We start from the raw sequence: 18,612 nt of genomic DNA on the forward strand, positions 1-18,612 counted from the left end.
TGTGAAATTTGAGTGTCTAACATTTTGTTATGCGTTGCTAAGGCATCTACTTTGTTCAATAATTGTTTTAGTTGCTCACTATTGTGGATGTTTTGATTTAGGAAGTCCTTGTTGGTTTGTTGTTGGGAAGCTATAAAGTTTTCCATCATGATTTCTAGGTTCGACTTCCTAGGGGCGTTTTGAGCAGCTACAGGCGCTTTTTGATAGCCAGGTGGGACAGCAGGTGCTTGTCCAGGCGCGTACAACGCATTGTTGTTCTTATACGAAAAGTTTGGATGGTTCTTCCATCCAGGGTTGTACGTGTTAAAATAAGGGTTTCCTTGAGCATAGTTTACTTGATCAGATGGGATACCAGTCAAGAGTTGACATTTGGCAACTACGTGTCCAGTTAATCCACAAATCTCGCAGTTAGGTGCTACGGCAGCAGCGCTGGCTGAAGGAGTGATGGTTAAGTTTTCGCACTTTTGAGTTAAAGCGTCTACTTTAGCGTTGATGCGGTCTATACCACTTACTTCGTACTTTCCTCCTTTGGTTTGGGTTTTCTCTAGAGCGGCTCGTTCTCCACCCCATTGGTAATGGTTTTGTGCCATGTTCTCTATGAGGTTGTATGCTTCATCATGGGGTTTGTCCATTAATGCTCCGCCAGCAGCGGCATCTATAGTCATTTTAGTGTTATAAAGGAGACCACCATAGAAAGTATGGATGATCAGCCATGGTTCGAGTCCATGATGAGGGCATAGTCTAAGCATATCCTTGTATCGTTCCCAAGCTTCGAAGAGTGATTCGTTATCTTTCTGGGTAAATCCGTTGATTTGACCTCTTAGCATAGCGGTTTTGCTAGGCGGAAAGTATCTAGCTAAGAATACTCTCTTCAATTCGTCCCATGTAGTTATAAAATTAGAAGGTAGGGATTGAAGCCGCGCTCTATCTCTATCTCTCAAGGAGAAAGGAAAGAGGCGTAATCAAATAGCTTCGAAACTAACGTTGTTAGATTTGACAGTGTCGGCATATTGCACGAACACAGATAAATGGAGGTTGGGGTCGTCTGTAGGGCTTCCAGAGAATTGGTTCTGTTGAATTGCTTGTATCAATGAAGGTTTCAGTTCGAAATTTTTCACCTCAATCGCAGGTGGTGTGATACTTGAGTGCGGTTCAGCGCGTGAAGGAGCGGCATAGTCTCTAAGAGGATGAATAGCAGCCATCTCTAACTTTGGGGTAATTTGATTGATTTAATCAGTAAAGATCAATTCCTGATTAATCGGAATTGGTGCTACTTTGGGAAGGTTGCGAGCTCGACGTTTGACGTTAATGAAACGTTCGATCTCGTTAATTCCTTGTATTAAATCTCCTCCTTGTGAACGAGTATTTGGCATACAATCGTTCAAAAAGAAAGGAAAGAATTGCCCTAGTCTCTACGGTGTTACAGTGAGTTACGATATCGACTTAAATAGTCCCCGGCAACAGCGCCAAAAACTTGATCGCGACTTTACGTGTCTATTAATCTTATGACTGCAAGTGCACAGTCGTGTCGTGTAGTTTTAAAAGATATCGAATCCACAGGGACTATGAATCGATCTACCGTTATCTAAGGTTACTATGTAAAGCTAAGGCTACTAATATTTTGATTGTTTCTAAGGGGAAGTGATTGTGAATACTAAGAAATATAATAATAGACGGATATCAGTATGTATTTCGTTTAACTTTAAGTGATCCGAAGGTCCATTGGCTAATGTATTAATTCGATTAAAAATCAGTATTAATTCAATTGTTTAAAAGTCCTCCTCTCAAACTCTCGCTCTGTTGATTTAGACTACTATCCTAACTCGTAATGTACGCTTTCGTCATCCCATTAGATTTTAGAAAAGCTTTTTGGAAACAACGTAATTAATAAAATGCTTGTTTTATGAAGTTGTTATCTATTTAAATCTCCTAATCTCAAACTTTCGCTCTGTTGACTCGGAACATGCTAATATCCCTAACGTACGCTTTCGCCATCCCGCGCGGGTATAAAAACATTTTTTGAAAATAAATAAGTTCTAATTAGTTTTAATACGCTTTCGCCATCATTAAAACTAATGCCCTATGTCTACTATCCAGTTAAAGATCTCAAACTTTCGCTCTATTGATTTTAACCTTTGACCGTCTTAACCCCTCAAACTTTCGCTCTATTGGTTTTAAGACTTACTAATTAAATTAGACATACAAACCAAAAACAAGTGATATTTAATAAAATATAATTAAGCCAATTTATTTCGGATCCCACGGTTAACTTACTTTACATACCGATACCTTAATTTATTAGCCAGACATATTAATACGGTTAAACATGGATAAATTCATTTGGTTTATAATAAAAGGCATGTCAAATGGCATACAATATATCATGCAATAACAATAATAAATAAAAGCGGTAAATGATAAACCTGAAATAAAATAAATCTGAATTGAATTGAATCTTGAAGTATCGAACTTCCACCACAGGTTGGCTGGATCGTTCTTCGGAAATAAACGGGCAGAAATTTAAAACAAGGAATAAAAAGAATAAATCTAACGTAAGGCTAGATTTATAAAAGGTTCACAACAATTTCCGGTGTAGAAATTGCTGTGAGAAAATAAAACGGTTTAATTAAAAGCAGGAAAGAAAATAATGGTCGCGGAGTAACTTCGGCAGCACTTCGTTAGCAGAAAATCGGACAGACTGAAGTGAGGTAGCTTCCTCTATTTATAGGCGAGCCTTTGCAGTTGGAATGCGTGAATGCAGGACTTCTGGGCTGGGAACTCGGAGACGCACGTCTCCACTTCTTTAGGGAGACTCAGCAAATGACTTGAGACGTGCGTCTCAAGTGGAGAAAATATAGGGGGAGTTGGAGACGGACGTCTCCTCATCGTGACGTGGTAGAGAGAGACGTTGGAGACGGGCGTCTCCACGTGCTCTTTAGGTCTTTCCAGCTCCTTCGTGGGCTTGTCTCTCTCTTTGGGATTTTAGGTCTCCTTTTGCACCCCTTTTTCACTTCAGCACCCCTTTTTCATCTTTTAGGCACAAATAGTGGTCATTTTAGCTCCATTTCTTCTCCTTTTCACAAATAGTCTCAATAAGAGTGTAAAACCTGAAACAAAGCAAATACTCGCAAAATATCATAATAAAACAATATAATAAACGGAAAATGCTATAAATATTTATGGATTTCAAGCTAAATATACGATATAAAATCGTGTTATCAATGAGGTGTAGACCGTCGAGCCATGCGACGTTAAACAAAGCGCTTTATGGGAGGCAACCCACACATTTAGATTCTGACACTTTGTTTATTTTTGTTTCTTTTGTTAAGCTAAGAAGAGGACTGGAACCGTGGAAGTATCTGAAGCAAGCAGTGAGAAAGAACATTTCTGAGCTTACAGCAGCAAAAACACGGGCACCCGTGTCAATCCACACGGCCTGTGTAAATCCAAAATGAGAAAAATGTTTCTTTTACATACAACATCAAAAACACGGGCGCCTGTGTTGTTCCACACGACTCGTGTTGATTTTGCGGGGACAAATTTTATTTTTTAATTTCTTCTTGCGTGTGGGCCCCACCAGCATTATAACCTACCTTCTCTTTCACTTGTCTCACTTTCTATTCCTCTAACCCTTTGCCTCCACTGTTAACCTAGCCTCCATCTCATAAACCTTCATCTCCACTCTCACCCACCTCTCAAAACACCATTGTGCCTTCACAAAAGTTGCTCCATTTTCTGTCCTCTACATCTTGACGGTAATTGTTTTTCTGATTTTTCACTTTTATTTTTCGACGAAAATTCTCTCTTGTAGGTACAAGACATGCCTCCCAAAAGACCAACAAAAGGAAAGGAGGTGGTTGAATCCTCCCGACCAAGGCAGCGAGCATGTCGCGCTCAAAACGCACATGGTCTTGTGTTTGAGAAGCCGGGGCATCATAAGAGGTACACCGCAATGGCGAACCGTAAGTTGCTTCCCACTCGTTATATTTGTGATGACAATCTTGATAAACTAGGATTAAAAGAGGAAGTCCATCTTATGTTTAACAAGGTGGGGATGTTAGAATTTATGCACTTCGTGGCACCCACCTTTGAATGCATAACTCTTGAATTCATGAGTGCTGTTGAATTTACACTGAAACGCAGGTGGAATGGTTCCGAAACGGAATTCTATGGAGACCTTGAGTTTAGGCTTTTTGGTAACAATAATACTTTGTCTGTGCAAGAGGTTGGGGCTGCCCTTAAGCTTCCGTCTGTTGGACACGGAGCCCCACCCCAAACATTTGCAGCCACTGAATTCTGGCAGGCCATAATAGGGAAACCCGATTACAACCCGAGCACTTGTAAGGCATCGGGGATTCATAATTCTTGTTTTAGGTATGCCCAAAAAGGCCTTGCCTTTACGTTATTTGGACGAGGGGATAACACTGGGGTATGCACGAAGAGAGAGCTCTTTTTCTTACATAGCATGGCGGAGAATGAACGAGTAAATGTGGCTGCATTTGCAGCCAATCACTTGAAACAAGTAGGGCATGCAACTTCAAGTGAAATATCGGTGGGTGGAATGATAACTCAAATAGCCGATGACATGGATTATGGTACAGTCTTGTTGGAAGAGTCTTCCATAGAAGGTAAAAAAATTGATATGCGAACTCTTGTTAATCTGGGTGTGATTGTTGTGCATCCTAGGTACTCTTCTCTTGTTATTCGTGAGCACCATATCCTTGCACTTCCAGCACCTAATTTTATTTTTATTGCAAATGTGGCTAACAGGTTGCATGCAGCTTTTGCTCCTTCTTTAGGGGATAACCCTCCGCATGGACCTAACGTTTCAGGTGATGAGATGGATGATGACACTAACGCCTATGCGCGGTTTGACCAGCCTCCTCAGAACTTTTCCCATCAAGGCGTGGGCTCTTCCTCCATGTCTCAGAATCAATAGGAGTGGGTGAAATCAGAGATAGGTTCTCTTCGTACTGAGCAGACGAGAAAAGGAATTGAGTTGTTTCGATAAGGGACTGTGGTGGATGACGTGCAGAGTATGATGCAACGTTTGATGTTGCACTTTCCACATGACCCACCACCTCTTCCGTCTCAGTAAGATGGGTAAGTCCCCGTTACACTTGAGTTCAAAACATTGAGGCCAATGTGTTATTCAGGTGTGTGTGTGTGTGGGGGGGTTTATTTATGTTTTTGTTTTAATTTATGTTTTTGTTTTGTTTGTGTGTTTATTAGTTTTGTGAGATTTCTCGTTTACTTTAGTGTTTGGTCTTAATGCTTTATCTTGTTGTTTTTCTTGCTAAGTTGTTTTGTCGCCATGGTGTTCCAAAGTGTTTGATAAGTGTTGGATGAATTCGGAATTGAGAGCTAGTGGTTGAACGACACTCCCCATACTTGATTTCCCAAGGCACCGCAAAAGTTGGCACAATCGGAAAAAGAAGGTTGGACGCACGTTATTGATACTGGACCGAGATAGTGGTATGGTGTACTCGAGTCAGAATAGAAGCCACATGACACTAAGAGTGCTTCAAAGCATGTAAGCTTAACCAACAGGGTGAGAATACATGGCCAAATACAAAGATATCATCATGAGAGTACAACCAGGTATGACTTTATTTACTCTGATTTTGCGTATGTTCTTTTAGCACAAGCACACCATGAAAACACACATTGAGGTGCGTTGTTTGTTTAACCTTGAACCTTTCTAGCCATCCCGTATTTAATGTTTATCCCTAGTTAACCCCGTTGATCCGTAACCTTTTGTTTGTGTGTAATGCAACCCATGTTTACCATTCACCATACTTTTCCTATCCTTGCTCGACATGATTGTGATATAGTCTAAAAGTATTTAAGAATCTAAGTTTGGGGTGGTAAATCATAGAGAGAAGGCAAGTGAGCATACATAAAAAAGATGGAGAAATTTAGAGACATATGAATATCAAAAAAAAAAAAAAAAGAGAAAAGAGAAAATACTTGCCTACTCTTGAGACTCGTATGTTTCGTGAATTGCAAAAAAAAAAGAGTCAAAGTTCGTAAACCCCGTTGTTATGATTCAAAGAAATAAAAAGGAAAAGAGAACATGAATGTCGATCCCGTGAACCCTTTTTTACCCATTTCCTTGTTTATCCCACCTAACCTAAGCCTCATTGCAACCCGAAGACCTCATAAAGTGTGTGGAATGTGTGTGTGTGTAGTGAAAAGAGAATTCATTCATAGTTAAGAATAATATTGCATGCCTTAGTATTGTGAGTGCAAACACTTTAACTCAGAGAGATTTTGTGAGAGTATGAAAAGCTTTCAGGTAAAGAAGTTCTCTGACGTGGAAGCGCGGTAGACAGATCGACTCGGGGAACTAGAAACTTGATTAGGAAAGAGGAAATCACATTGCGAAAGATCCGGTTGTGTTGTGGAAAAAAAGCAATTTGTAGGTGACCTTTGTTTTGTCTCAATACATCACTTGAGGACAAGCAATAGGATAAGTTTGGGGTTGTGATCGGTCACCATTTCTAGTAAGTTTTTGTATTCTATTCCACATATATTAATTACTTTGGTAACACTGTGAGACAATTTTTATGTGTTTTTTAATTAAGTTTGTGTGTTGTCGTGTGTCTAGTATCATTCTGTTTATTAATGGAAAGTCATGTCAAAAAAGGACCTCTTTATGCTTTGTTTGGTAGTGTTACTGTCTAGGTTGATGCATGCAATCCGAGGAACTAATGGTCGGTCTGGAAGGACGAGAAAGAGATGAAAAAGTTGAGTTTCTAAAGGAGTCAGAAGTCAACACGAGCACCCGTGTGAATCAACACGTCCCGTGTTGAATAGCCAAGGGAACGAGCAAAAAGGAACCAAGACAGTGGGTCAACACGGGCACCCGTGTGAATCAACACGGCCCGTGTTGAAAAGCCAAGGGAAAGTGCTTTTTGGAGCTGAAACAGAGAAGAAACACGGGCGCCCGTGTGAAACAACACGGCCCGTGCTGATAAGCGCGTATGAGAAATTTTCAATGTGTTATTTTTGTCGGGCTTGGTCATTAAGGTTATTTCGGACTTTTCGCTGAAATAAGGATTGAGCTTACACAATTAAGGAAGTTTACAGAAAAGGAGAAGTACTTTTGGACGTATACAATTGAATTCCAGAGAAAGGAGAGAAGAGAGCAGACTCAAAGGTTTCGGAGACAAAGAGATTCAACGGTGGTCACCATTGAAGATCAAAGTTTCCATTCATCTTTGTAATGTCTAAGCTCTTTGATTTGTTATTCTTGAATATTAGTATGAGAGGCTAAACCCTCCAATGCTAGGGGGTGGTCCTGATTTGGCTTTTGTAATGAAGTTTGGACATCTGTGATTATCTATGTTTGAATTATCTGTTTTCAATTCAATTGTGCAAAGTTTTTATGCTTTCTCTTTCAGTCAAATTGAGAATGATCTGCGACTAACAATTATAGGAATATAATAGTTAGTGTTTGTGCATAATTGGTTTATAGTGGATGTGCCTAGGACTAGGGCACCATATAAATATCATTAATAACTTGATTATAACTATTGCTTGAATTCGTGTTGTATCTTCCAGGGTAATGGGGTATAACATGAAGGTTTAAAGGGATTTGCTAAGGACTTATGAAAAACTATTATAAGTTGATAATTGAGAACATAGAGATAATCCCTTGATGATCATGGAAACCTACTCATTGCAAGCCATGATGACCATCTCCCCTAGCATATTTTAATTCTTTAAAAGAAAAGTTACTTTAATTTGTGTTGTTATTGTGGCAATTATTCTCGTAAGACAAACAAACCTATTGTTTTTGTTAAATTGAATTTATCATTAAACTTTGTTTTGCAACGCACTCCTCGAGATCGATACTTGGGATTAAACCCATTATAACTACATCGGTGAAATTAGTACACTTTCTATTTTTCCGATCAGATGGCTGCCATGTTCTTCTCAAAACCTGTAGGTGAGAGAAGTATTGTTCTCACTCGAATCCTTTAGGTAAGAGTTGAGAGATTTGCTTCTGGATCAAAGCTGTTAAGCAAGATCAAGGTGTCTGTCTTGAAGTGTGTCTTCAGTTTCTTTGAGTCTGAGTGAACAGATTTGAGGGGGGCCTCATATCTAGGTGAGTCTTAGATAAAAATCTAACTTGGGTAGTGATTAAGTGAGAAGTTGTAAACGGGGAAGTTTAGCTTTGAATTGATACTATCATAGTGGATTTATCCCTGGCTTGGTAGCCCCCATAGTAGGTTGGTTGAACCGAACTGGGTTAACAATTCTTTGTGTTATCTATTTTCTGCAATGGTTTATTAATCTGGTATAAGATGTTATAACACCAGTTATGACTTCAGGGAATTCTTTCAAAGCATGTGCTTTTAGCAAATCAACCCAGATCAAAACCTAATTGTAATCTCTATTTATTTCTAATGTCTTATTGTCATACTCCAAAATTTGCCCTCTCATTTTTAAAGACAAAAATCTTCAAATGCGAAAATAATTGAAGAGGACACCCTAAGCTTTCCAACAAATTCAAAATTATTCCCAAATAATGAAAATTGAGAAAATTATGGATGGTGAAAGTTGAAAAATTTTGAGTTAGTGCATAAAGTCCAAATTGAGCAAATTCATTATTGGGCCACATTTTTAATCCATTCACCCCTTAAATTGTTTTATTTCAATTGTTTTGATTTATTCATTTAAATAATTCAAAATAAGGAAAATAAAATAAATTAAGCTCTTAGTGAGGTCCAAGCCCATTTTCCTTTTAACCTAATGTTTTCTTATAAATAACTAACCCTTATTTTTAACCATTCACCTCTACCAAATTCTCCGTTCTCATACACTAACAATCAATAACTCTCATAATTTTACAACCATCCACAAAAAACCCTTTACCATCGTTTTTGACCGTTACGAGTAATTTTCCGTCACTCTAATTCCGGTTGCAGCAGAGTGATAAATTTTCCAGCCTATTAGCCGAATTTTGAAACTACCATTTCCATTTGCTCCGAATTTTTTCCAGAAGCTCAAAATCACAAATTCCTTGTTTTTCTATTTTATTTGATTTAATTTCTATTTTCATATTTTCAAAAAAATCTCAAAAAATTTGTAGCGTCGTTATCTTATTTTATTTGCTTTATAATCAGGTTTTTAAATTTTTTGATTGTATTTTGATCACTTTTCTATTTTTCCATTTGTTTTCTAAACCGTAACATTGCACTGGTTTATGAACAGGTTTCCTATGAATTAACCAAGTGGAAGGAGGTTTATCGCTTGACCTCAAGGGGTACCCCACGTGTTTTTTTGGCCAAAATCCAAGGGGTATCCCACGTGTTTTTTTGGCCAAAAGCCTTTTGGCTTTTGGCCAAATCAAGGTAATTCGTATTTGGCCAAAAACCTTTTGGTTTTTGACCAAATCAAGGTTATTCGTAGTTTTGGTCATAATTTAATTTTCTAAACCCCAATTCTTTTCTTATATTATTATTACTAATATTATTCTTATTCTTATTATTATCTTATTTTTGCAGGTACTTCCTTTGGCCAAAAGGGAGCAGATTGCACGTACACCATGGAATTGAATATCCCTTATGAAGGAGTGAAAAAAATTTAGAAAGGGGGGATTGAATAAGGGTTCTTTCTCAAAAATGGTAGATAAAAATAAATAACACAATTATTTTTATCCTGGTTCGTTGATAATTAAACTATTCCAGTCCACCCCTGACAAGGTGATTTACCTCAACTGAGGATTTAATCCACTAATCAAACTGATTACAATGGTTCTCCACTTAGATCACACCTTGATCACTCTAGGAAATCCTTTTATAATCAATGTAAAACAAATATTACAAGAGATTCAAATGCTTCTAAATAAGTTATAATCACAAAGTGATTTTTCTCTTAAGTTTAAGTTCTAACATTCACTAAGATATTACAAAGTTGTGAGGTTGAAGATGAAGTTCTACTAAGATTTTGGTTGATTTCAGTTTAACAACGTTTTGCTTCTTTTCCGCAAGAGTTCTTTAGCTGCTTCTGAATCAGAACTTTTATATATAGGCGTTGAGGAAAAGTGACCGTTGGGAGCATTTAATGCTTTGCGTGAATAGAACACTGCTTCATTTAATGTTTCACACTTTTGTCAACTACCTCGAGCCATGCTTTCACTTCTTTTACTGACTTTGCCTTTTGTAGCTTCTAACGTTCCTTTTGTCAGTCAGAGATTTGACGTTATAGCCTTTTCATTTTGTACTTTCTTCTGGAATCAGAATATGTAGAATAGACGTTTGAATATCGGAGTCTTCAGCTTTGGTGCAGATGTAACTTCTGTCTTCAGACTTTGAAGTGCTTTGAGCGTGATACCATCAGATCTTTAGAACTTTCCTTCTGACTGCCATCTTCTGATGCTTTCCAGATGATGTTCTAATTCTGCAGCAATATCTTCTGATGTCTGCAAGACCATGTTCTGATGAAGCCATCCAGATCTTCTGGGTCAGAGCTTCTGAACGCTGATTTTGTGCATACTCTTTTATACTTTTCCTGAAATGGAAAACTTGAATAATTAGAGTACCACATTCTCTTATACAAAATTGATATATAATGTTTTCATCAAAACTAAGAATATTGATCAGAACATTTCTTATTCTAACAATCTCCCTCTTTTTGATGATGACAAAAACATACAGAATTGATATGAATTTGTATCCAGAATATCAGTTGAAAAAGACAATACACAGATATAGCATAAAGCATATTAACCAGAGTGTGTGAATATGTCTCCCCCTGAGATTAACAATCTCCCCCTGAAATTAATACTAGAAGATTTTTTAAATAAAAGACTTCCCTGAGTATTTTTCCATTTTAGTTGAGACTTTCACGTTGATCTTTAAACTTCAGATAATTCAGAGCTTTACTCCAGAGCTTCCATTGGACAGCTTCAGAGCTTTGAATTTTTCTTTGAGATCACTTTGTTTTATGAGAGCATCAAAAAGGCTTGCTTGTATCAGAACTTCATAGCTTCTTGTATCAGAGTAAAGCATCTTTCTGATCTTGAAACTTCTTGTATCAGAGCAATCAGAGCAAGGTCTGTATCAGAGCACTTTAAGGAATAGCTTGTATCAGAGCTTGAAACTTTATGTATCAGAACATTAAGCTTGATTGCTTCAAATCTTTAAGAGATTTTCTTCAAATATACTTCTCCCGTTTTTACTTCTCCCCATATTGAGCTTGATTAGAGTATCACATTCCTGCAAAACTATCAGAGACAAAAAACTGGAATATAATTGTTAGGAATGTTGAGACTGAAGCCCATCAACTGATATTATAAATTAATTCAATTTGCACGCTTCTCCCCCCTTTTGTCATAACATCAAAAAGTATAAAAGATTCAGATGAAAGACACATAGTGAAGAAGGAAATATATTTCATTGATTAATCAGAAGGGAGTACAAATAGATGCAAAACAAACAGATGCAAAAAAAAAACAAATAAAAACAACCGAGACACAAAGACACAGACTATGACTGGGTTATCTTAGAGGCTAAAGCTGCTAGAAGGTTCTTAACTCAGCAGTGTCTTCAGCTTGCTTCTTGGAGGATTCTTCTTGTTTATGCATCCAAGTTCTGAATTCTTCATTAGTTTTATCTTGCTTTTCCAGGCGACTGAACAGTGAAGCTTGGTTCACTTGGAGTTCCTTTAGAGTGTGTATCAACACAGAAGTAGAAGGACCAGCAGAAGACGAGGGAACCTCAGAAGCTGGAATCATCTGATTTTCAGTAATTGGTTCCTCTTCAACAAGAATCTGTTCAGCTTGAATCTGTTCAGCTTGATGTTGTTCAGCTCGTTGCTCTTCTTCACGTTCTTCTTATGGACGATACTCAATCTGAGGATATACCAAATCAGGATACTCTTCTAGAGGGTTCTCCCTAAACCAGTCAAATAGAGTCTTAAAGTCCCTAGTCAGAACCGAGAACGAATAAGGCGTCCAGACAACCATAGGCAAAGGGTTATCCACTTCCATTTCATCAATGATGGGAGCTTCTTCCAGAGGCTTCCAATCAGAGATAGGATGAGAGTAGATGCCAACAATGTACTCTAAAGCTAGTCCAGTAGGACCAGGAGCAGCAACTAGACAATCCTTCTGGAGGTCCAGATACTATGCCTGCACATCTTCAGCAAAAGCTTTCCAAAGCTTTTCAGCAGCCACATGATCCAGCTTGGAGTCATGGGCAACCTTCAAATAATCTAACCCTGTTATGACCTTATATTTTAATATTTCAAAACGAATATCAACAGAAGGTTTTGGAAGATTGGATCTGAAAGTGGTTTTCGGATTGAAGGGGTTTGACAAAGAATAAGGTTCAGAAACTCTATCAAACAAATAAGTGTTTGAAGAGGGTGGATGAGAGATGATTCTGCTTCATTGTCAGAGTCTAAGACTACAACAATGGGGTCAGAAAAAGTGGATGAAGGGTCAAAAATTGGTGAGATTGGTTTAGGAATAGAGGAGGTTGGTTGATTAGTGGAGAATATATTTTCTGGTGGAATTGGTGGGAAGACAACATTTAGTGGTTCGGGGTTTAAGATTGGTTCAGAATGACGAGGGCGTTTGTCTTTTGTGGTGGTGGAAGAAGATGGTATTTCAGATGATGGTGGTATTTTCTGAGGGGGGAGGTCAGATGAAGAGTGTAAACTATAAGTATCTACATTATCAATGTCTTCTATCAGCTTCTGAAACTGTTCAGAAGTTCTGGGAACTTCCTTATCATATTTTCAATAATTACAACTTCTTGCCATAACACGAAGGAGATAATGGCATTTGAGGTCAGGGTAGCATAAGTCCAAAATTCCTTAACCAACAGAGGATAAACCGTTCCAATGAGACGATCAAAGTAATTTGCCCATCCTTGAACCAACATGCTCGTCTTGATGTTGAACTGGTGTGCTTGAAGATTTTCAAAATCAACTATAAGTTCACAAAGAACTTCTAAGTATTCGTACGGAATCAAACAGGTCTTCAAAGGAGAGAAGACAGTTTGATGTTGCTGTTGATTTTGTTGTTGTTCTTGTTGCTAAGAAGACGAAACCTTGTTGAGATTTTTTGATGAAGAAGCCACTGAATAATGCTTGAGATTTCTGGGTTTCTTACTTTTAGGGTTTTTATGCAGAGAAAATAGAAGATCGAAATGCATAAACGAGAGATGATGAATGAGTGAAAAAAGTAAAAATGAATATGATTTGTCTTTATATAGACAAGGACATGAAAACAAAATACAATTAGATTCTGAATACAACAGTTACAGAAACTGAATCATTAACATTTAATGTTGATAGACGTTAGTGGAGATAGCGTGAGATTTGAAAATATTTGCACAGTTACCTAGGGCGATGTCTTATCAACTACACACATGCTTGTCCCTTCAGAATGAACATGTGGTCATCATCTGGAATAGCTGGTGACAACTGTTTTGTTTTAACAGAAGCTATGTATCATACTTAGACAAATAAAACGTTAGAGATAACAGAATCAGAGTATCTAAATGATTGTTGCACCCCAAAATTTGCCCATCTGATTTTATTCTAATTGGCGTAAGCTTTACATTTCATACGCATACTTTCATTAGGTCTTTCACATAACACATGCATCATTAATCAACAATTGACATTGGGATCAAGGATTTTGGATTATTAAGGTTTCATATTGATTTTGAGGTGTACATATCAAACAAAGACTGATTCATTTGGTTCTCCTGTGCGATTTGAACTGGAACTTAAAGAGTTTACGATTGTTCTTGTGGATTAAGGATTTCGAAGAGTTGGAATTTTACTATTGTTTCTAGGTCCTCATTTAAGGTGGATTCAAACTATTTCTACATCATCCAAATTCTATATTCTACATCATTCGTCATTGTAAAAAATGTAAACACGCTCATTGGTTCAAATACTAGCATTATCCACCAACCATCATCATTCAAGTGTCCAAAACACGCATCCATTACGAAAAAATTCATATCATACTTCAATCCATTCAACAACCATTCAAATATCCACTTCCTAACATTCAAATTATACATATTCATCCAAATCTATTTAAATACAAAAAGTTGTTCTAAATATAGATCCTCACAACCAAGCCTTAGTTCCATTCTTGTCCCGTCTTCGAGTTTTAATCACCAAGCCTTAAGCTCCCATGATTCACGAACCTTGTCCTCCATGAGCTAATGCCAAGTTTGTAGACTTCCATGCCATTAAACCTGCAGCCGATCCAAACAGATATAAACCACTCCTCACAGAATTCAATTTCCATCCAAAACCTGCATAATCAAATTCAGATCATCCCTGCACACATGAAATACAAAACCGATTTCAGTTCACAATTAACCAATCCTACATCAATACACACACAGTTTTGCATCATCCTATTTAAACCAATTACCATATAACCTGTACATATATACACCAGCATGATTCATAGAAAACAACCTTGCAGCAATTCAGCATCACAAGAAAAAGAGAAAACAGAATCCAACTGTTCACTAATTCTTCTTTATAACTACCTTTTGCTAACCATTTCACAACTGACAGTTTGCTTTTCCCTTTTTTACCTAACAGAACTAACTGTCATAACTGATTCAACTAACCAATTTGCTTTCAACCTAGCTAACGTTTCTAACAGTTATAACCCTAACCAACCTAACTGATTCGGTTACAACCCTAACACTTCTAACAGAATTCCCAAAACCTTTCTAACCAAAGCTAACAGAATCAAAACAGAAAATCAGAGAGTTTGTGAACACCTGGAATCTCTATAAAACCAAAACTCAGCTTCACTTCAAAGGGTCCACCATTTTTTTTCTCTGAGCCGAGCCATTCTTCACTTCACCTTCACTCTCTTCCCCATTCATCAATCTTCTTCACTGCTCCGAAAACCACCTTCATCTCCACCATCTCTGAACCATTCCTCACATCACCTTCAGCCACCACACAATTCATCATCTTCACTTCCTTCTTCTGAACCCTCAATCACCATAGCCAAACCTTCAAACAACTTCATCAACTCTCTTCAATCATCAGCAATCTTCAACAATGATCATCGAATCTTCAAGATTCAATACTCAACTCTCTCCCTCAACCTCGCAGCAAGAACAACACAACAATCACGAAAACGCAGAAATTCAAAGGAAAAAAAACGTAAGCAGAAGAAGAAGGAAATAGAAGAAGGTGAAGAACGAAGAATGAAATCAAGATTACCTGAAGAAGCTCTTCTTTCATTGAGCTTATTTCGCATCTAAATCTTCAAAGCCAAATCTCACTTCCCTCGTCTCCTCGACGCCAATTCTCCATCGCTCATCTTCACAACACCGATGCATCGTCAATCTTCACCGATTCCTTAACCATCAAATCTTCACCACTTCAAAATTCCGCATAATCCTTATTCAACTCTGAAAATCGCACAATCGTCATCTCTGCAACGACATTCAGCAAACGGTTCTGCGAACAACAACACAAAGAAGAAGATGAAATCGCAAGAGACGAGGAGAGAAAGGTCAATCGGCGCTCGCGAATTGTTCTCGATCGGAGATGGAGTCTCCGCCGCCGCTGAATTCGCTTGAGAGAAGGAGGATGTCGTTCAGATAAGCCCAAAGGTCACAAATGATTTAACCCTAGCCCCTTTTGATTATTATTATTAATTATTAATGTTATTAATCTGATTAATCAATTGGTATTGTTAATGTATAATATAAAGTTTAATTCCTGATTAATTGGCTTAAATGTCTTAATTAACAAAATCTTATTAATCAAATTGGATCAACACATTAACCATCTTTGGGCCCCAAAAATTCAGATTACATCCCCTTAAGCCCAGCATCACACTCAGGTTTTTTGGCTGAAAGAAAATCTGTAACCAAAATCTCCCTTAGGCTATTGGTTGGGCCCTGCGCCCAGATTCACTTATGCACCATAATCTCAACATGCACCCCCCTGGATTCATAAAAAAAATTAACTAGCAATTTAGTATTTTACTTAGATTTTTATGTTTCTTTTAGGTAATAAATATGCTAATTTTTCCACTATCATTTTTAGACTTTGACATAATTTTTTGACATAGAAAATAATCATAAAAAATATTAGTTTAGGCTATTTGTTTTTTAGTCTTTTTACTTGACTTGCAAATTCAATTTCTCTCATAAAAATCAATATAAAAAATAGTAGTATTTTTAATTCATTTTGTACTATGTTTTTTACTTGCTAATTCATACTTGTGTATAATTTTTGTACCATTGTATCCTTACTCAATTTTGCTCATGATATGACTTTAATTTTCATGTTTCTTTTAATCCTAACCTTAGGTAGAAACCATGATAACATTAGGTAAAAATTCCCTTCATATTAGGCTAGTTTGCTTAGGCTAGTTTCTTTTCCTTTTCAACTTTAAAACACTTAACAAATGCTTGATTTTAATTCCCTTAAAAGATACAAAGAAAACACCTTAAAAAATGACTAATAAATGCTTGACTAATAAAAAGGGAATGGAAGCTTGAATCTCCCTAGCTTTAGGGAATCATTCGAGTGCTTGGATCTCCCTTGCTTTAGGGAACCATTCGAGCGTAAGTTCCCAACGTTAAAAAACACAAACCATAGAGCAACTCGAGTCTCCCTTGCTTTAGGGTGCCACTTGAACGCTCAAACTCTCTTCTCTACCTCGCCTCCGAGGCATTCTTTAATCGGACACGTTATTTCCGCTCCATTCCCAGCTTAAGACTCCAGAGGTCGAGCAGCGGAGTGCGACTGTGACTTCGTCCACTAAAAAACACAAAAACAAACAAAAACTAAAGAGCCGAACTACGGCGCTCTGATTCCTGAAAAGGATACGTAGGCATTAGGTCGCGGGGCCTAAGCGAGCACAATTATTTATAAACCTTATTTTCCCCGTGTTTCTTTTCTTTCATTTGCATGCATTCCCTTAGTAATTAAGCTTTAGATTTATACACCCTTTAGATAGCAACAAACATAGGTGGATACCATCGAGTACGATGGGCGTGAGGGGTGCTAGTACCTTCCCCTTGCGTAACCGACTCCCGTACCCTATCTCTGGTCGAAAGACCTTTTCTTATCCTTTCTTTATTCCAGGTTTTCTGATATTCCTTTCCCTCAATGAGATAAATATATTGGTGGCGACTCTGTTCACATTTCGCGAGTGTGCGACAGCTGGCGACTCTGCTGGGGACGTTGCTGGACCTATTGCGGGTCCATTCTTAGCGAGTCGATCCTAGCCTGCGTTTGTTTGTTTATTTACTTGGTGTTTACTTGTTTTATCTCTATACCTTGTATATATGTTTGCATGCTTATTCTTTGCCTGCATATCATGTTTATTTCTGTTTGCACATCATGCATATGGATTATATTTTGTGTTCCCTGGGGTCTTCTGTTCTGTTTTGCAGGTGGGGGGTTTGTATGAAGTAAAAGGCCCACTACCCAGGCCAGTGACACATAGGATTAGCGTGGATGCTCATGTCGACTCCCGTAGCCCTTGCTAAGATCGAGCTTGACATGGGGTACCACAACTGGGCGAGGTTCTTTCATGGAACACTGTGTCTGGCACGCTTGTTGCCTCAAACACTTTGTACCCCATGGGAACTGTAGACCCTGGTGACCATTAGGGACCACTTGTCCGTGTCTAGTCTACATACCCGTGAGATTGGGGTGGGACAGGAAACTTGACCTCCATCATACCCGGATTTCTGCTATTCAATAAAAGACGTCGAACCTTTGATCCTGGGACATTTGACTTATACAGAAGTTCTACATCAGTTATCTATCAGAATCAACGTCGAACCTCTGAATCTGGAGGGTTCGACCATCTTTGACTTATGCACAAGCTATTTATCCAGAGAGCAATGTCGAACCTCTGAATCTGGAGGATTCGACCATATCTTATTGACCATGAGAAGTTGTTATCCAAGAGGCCTTGATCCTTGATCCTGATTTATGATACATTTGCATGTTCATTAACATTTTTGCATTCATGCATGTGCATCCATGGTTATCAAGACTCTTACCATTCTTCCTCTCCATCAGATCAGTCAAGACGATTCCTCCACACCGATATCTGACAAGAGCTCACAGAAGAAGAATCATGGGGAATTACAAATAAGATCAAGCTCCCATCAGAAAACTCCATGCCCCCTAAAGGGGGCACCTTCCACCATTGGAGCCTAAAGACTTTATGTTTGTCAGAGAACATTTCATTTGCATCAAAATAAGGCCAATCCTTGCCATTGTTCAGATTTCTCAAGTATTTTCAATTGTACTATTTTCGTTGTTATCAAGTACTTCTCATTGTAAGAAACTCATTCTGTTTGAATAAATAAAAATAATGCAATATACATGTTTTTCTCAAATCATTTCATCTTGTCATTATGTTCATTGGTACTTCACTCATTTGTCTTAAGCAACTAAAAAAGGAGAATGATGAAAAATCAAATACACATGAACTACTAACTGTATGCTTTTGGAACAAAGATCCTGCTGATGATGTACAGGCATTATTTCAATCCCCAAACACCGGAGTTATAAGGGAGTGAAACCTTCGTCAACCCTTTTGAGCCTAAGGAGTAGTAGTTTCTTTTC

The 18,612-nt window shown here is 37.9% G+C and overlaps 1 non-coding gene across 1 annotated transcript; it reads left to right on the forward strand.

Annotated features, from left to right (window-relative positions):
* Nucleotides 1-720: 720 nt before the first annotated feature.
* On the forward strand, nt 721-827 carry LOC131621138 (small nucleolar RNA R71). The gene has a single exon (XR_009289467.1). It is a non-coding gene; the product is annotated as a small nucleolar RNA R71 (small nucleolar RNA).
* Nucleotides 828-18,612: the final 17,785 nt, after the last annotated feature.

Source organism: Vicia villosa, linkage group LG7 (genome assembly GCF_029867415.1).
Source record: "Vicia villosa cultivar HV-30 ecotype Madison, WI linkage group LG7, Vvil1.0, whole genome shotgun sequence".
Classification (NCBI taxonomy): Eukaryota; Viridiplantae; Streptophyta; class Magnoliopsida; order Fabales; family Fabaceae; genus Vicia; species Vicia villosa.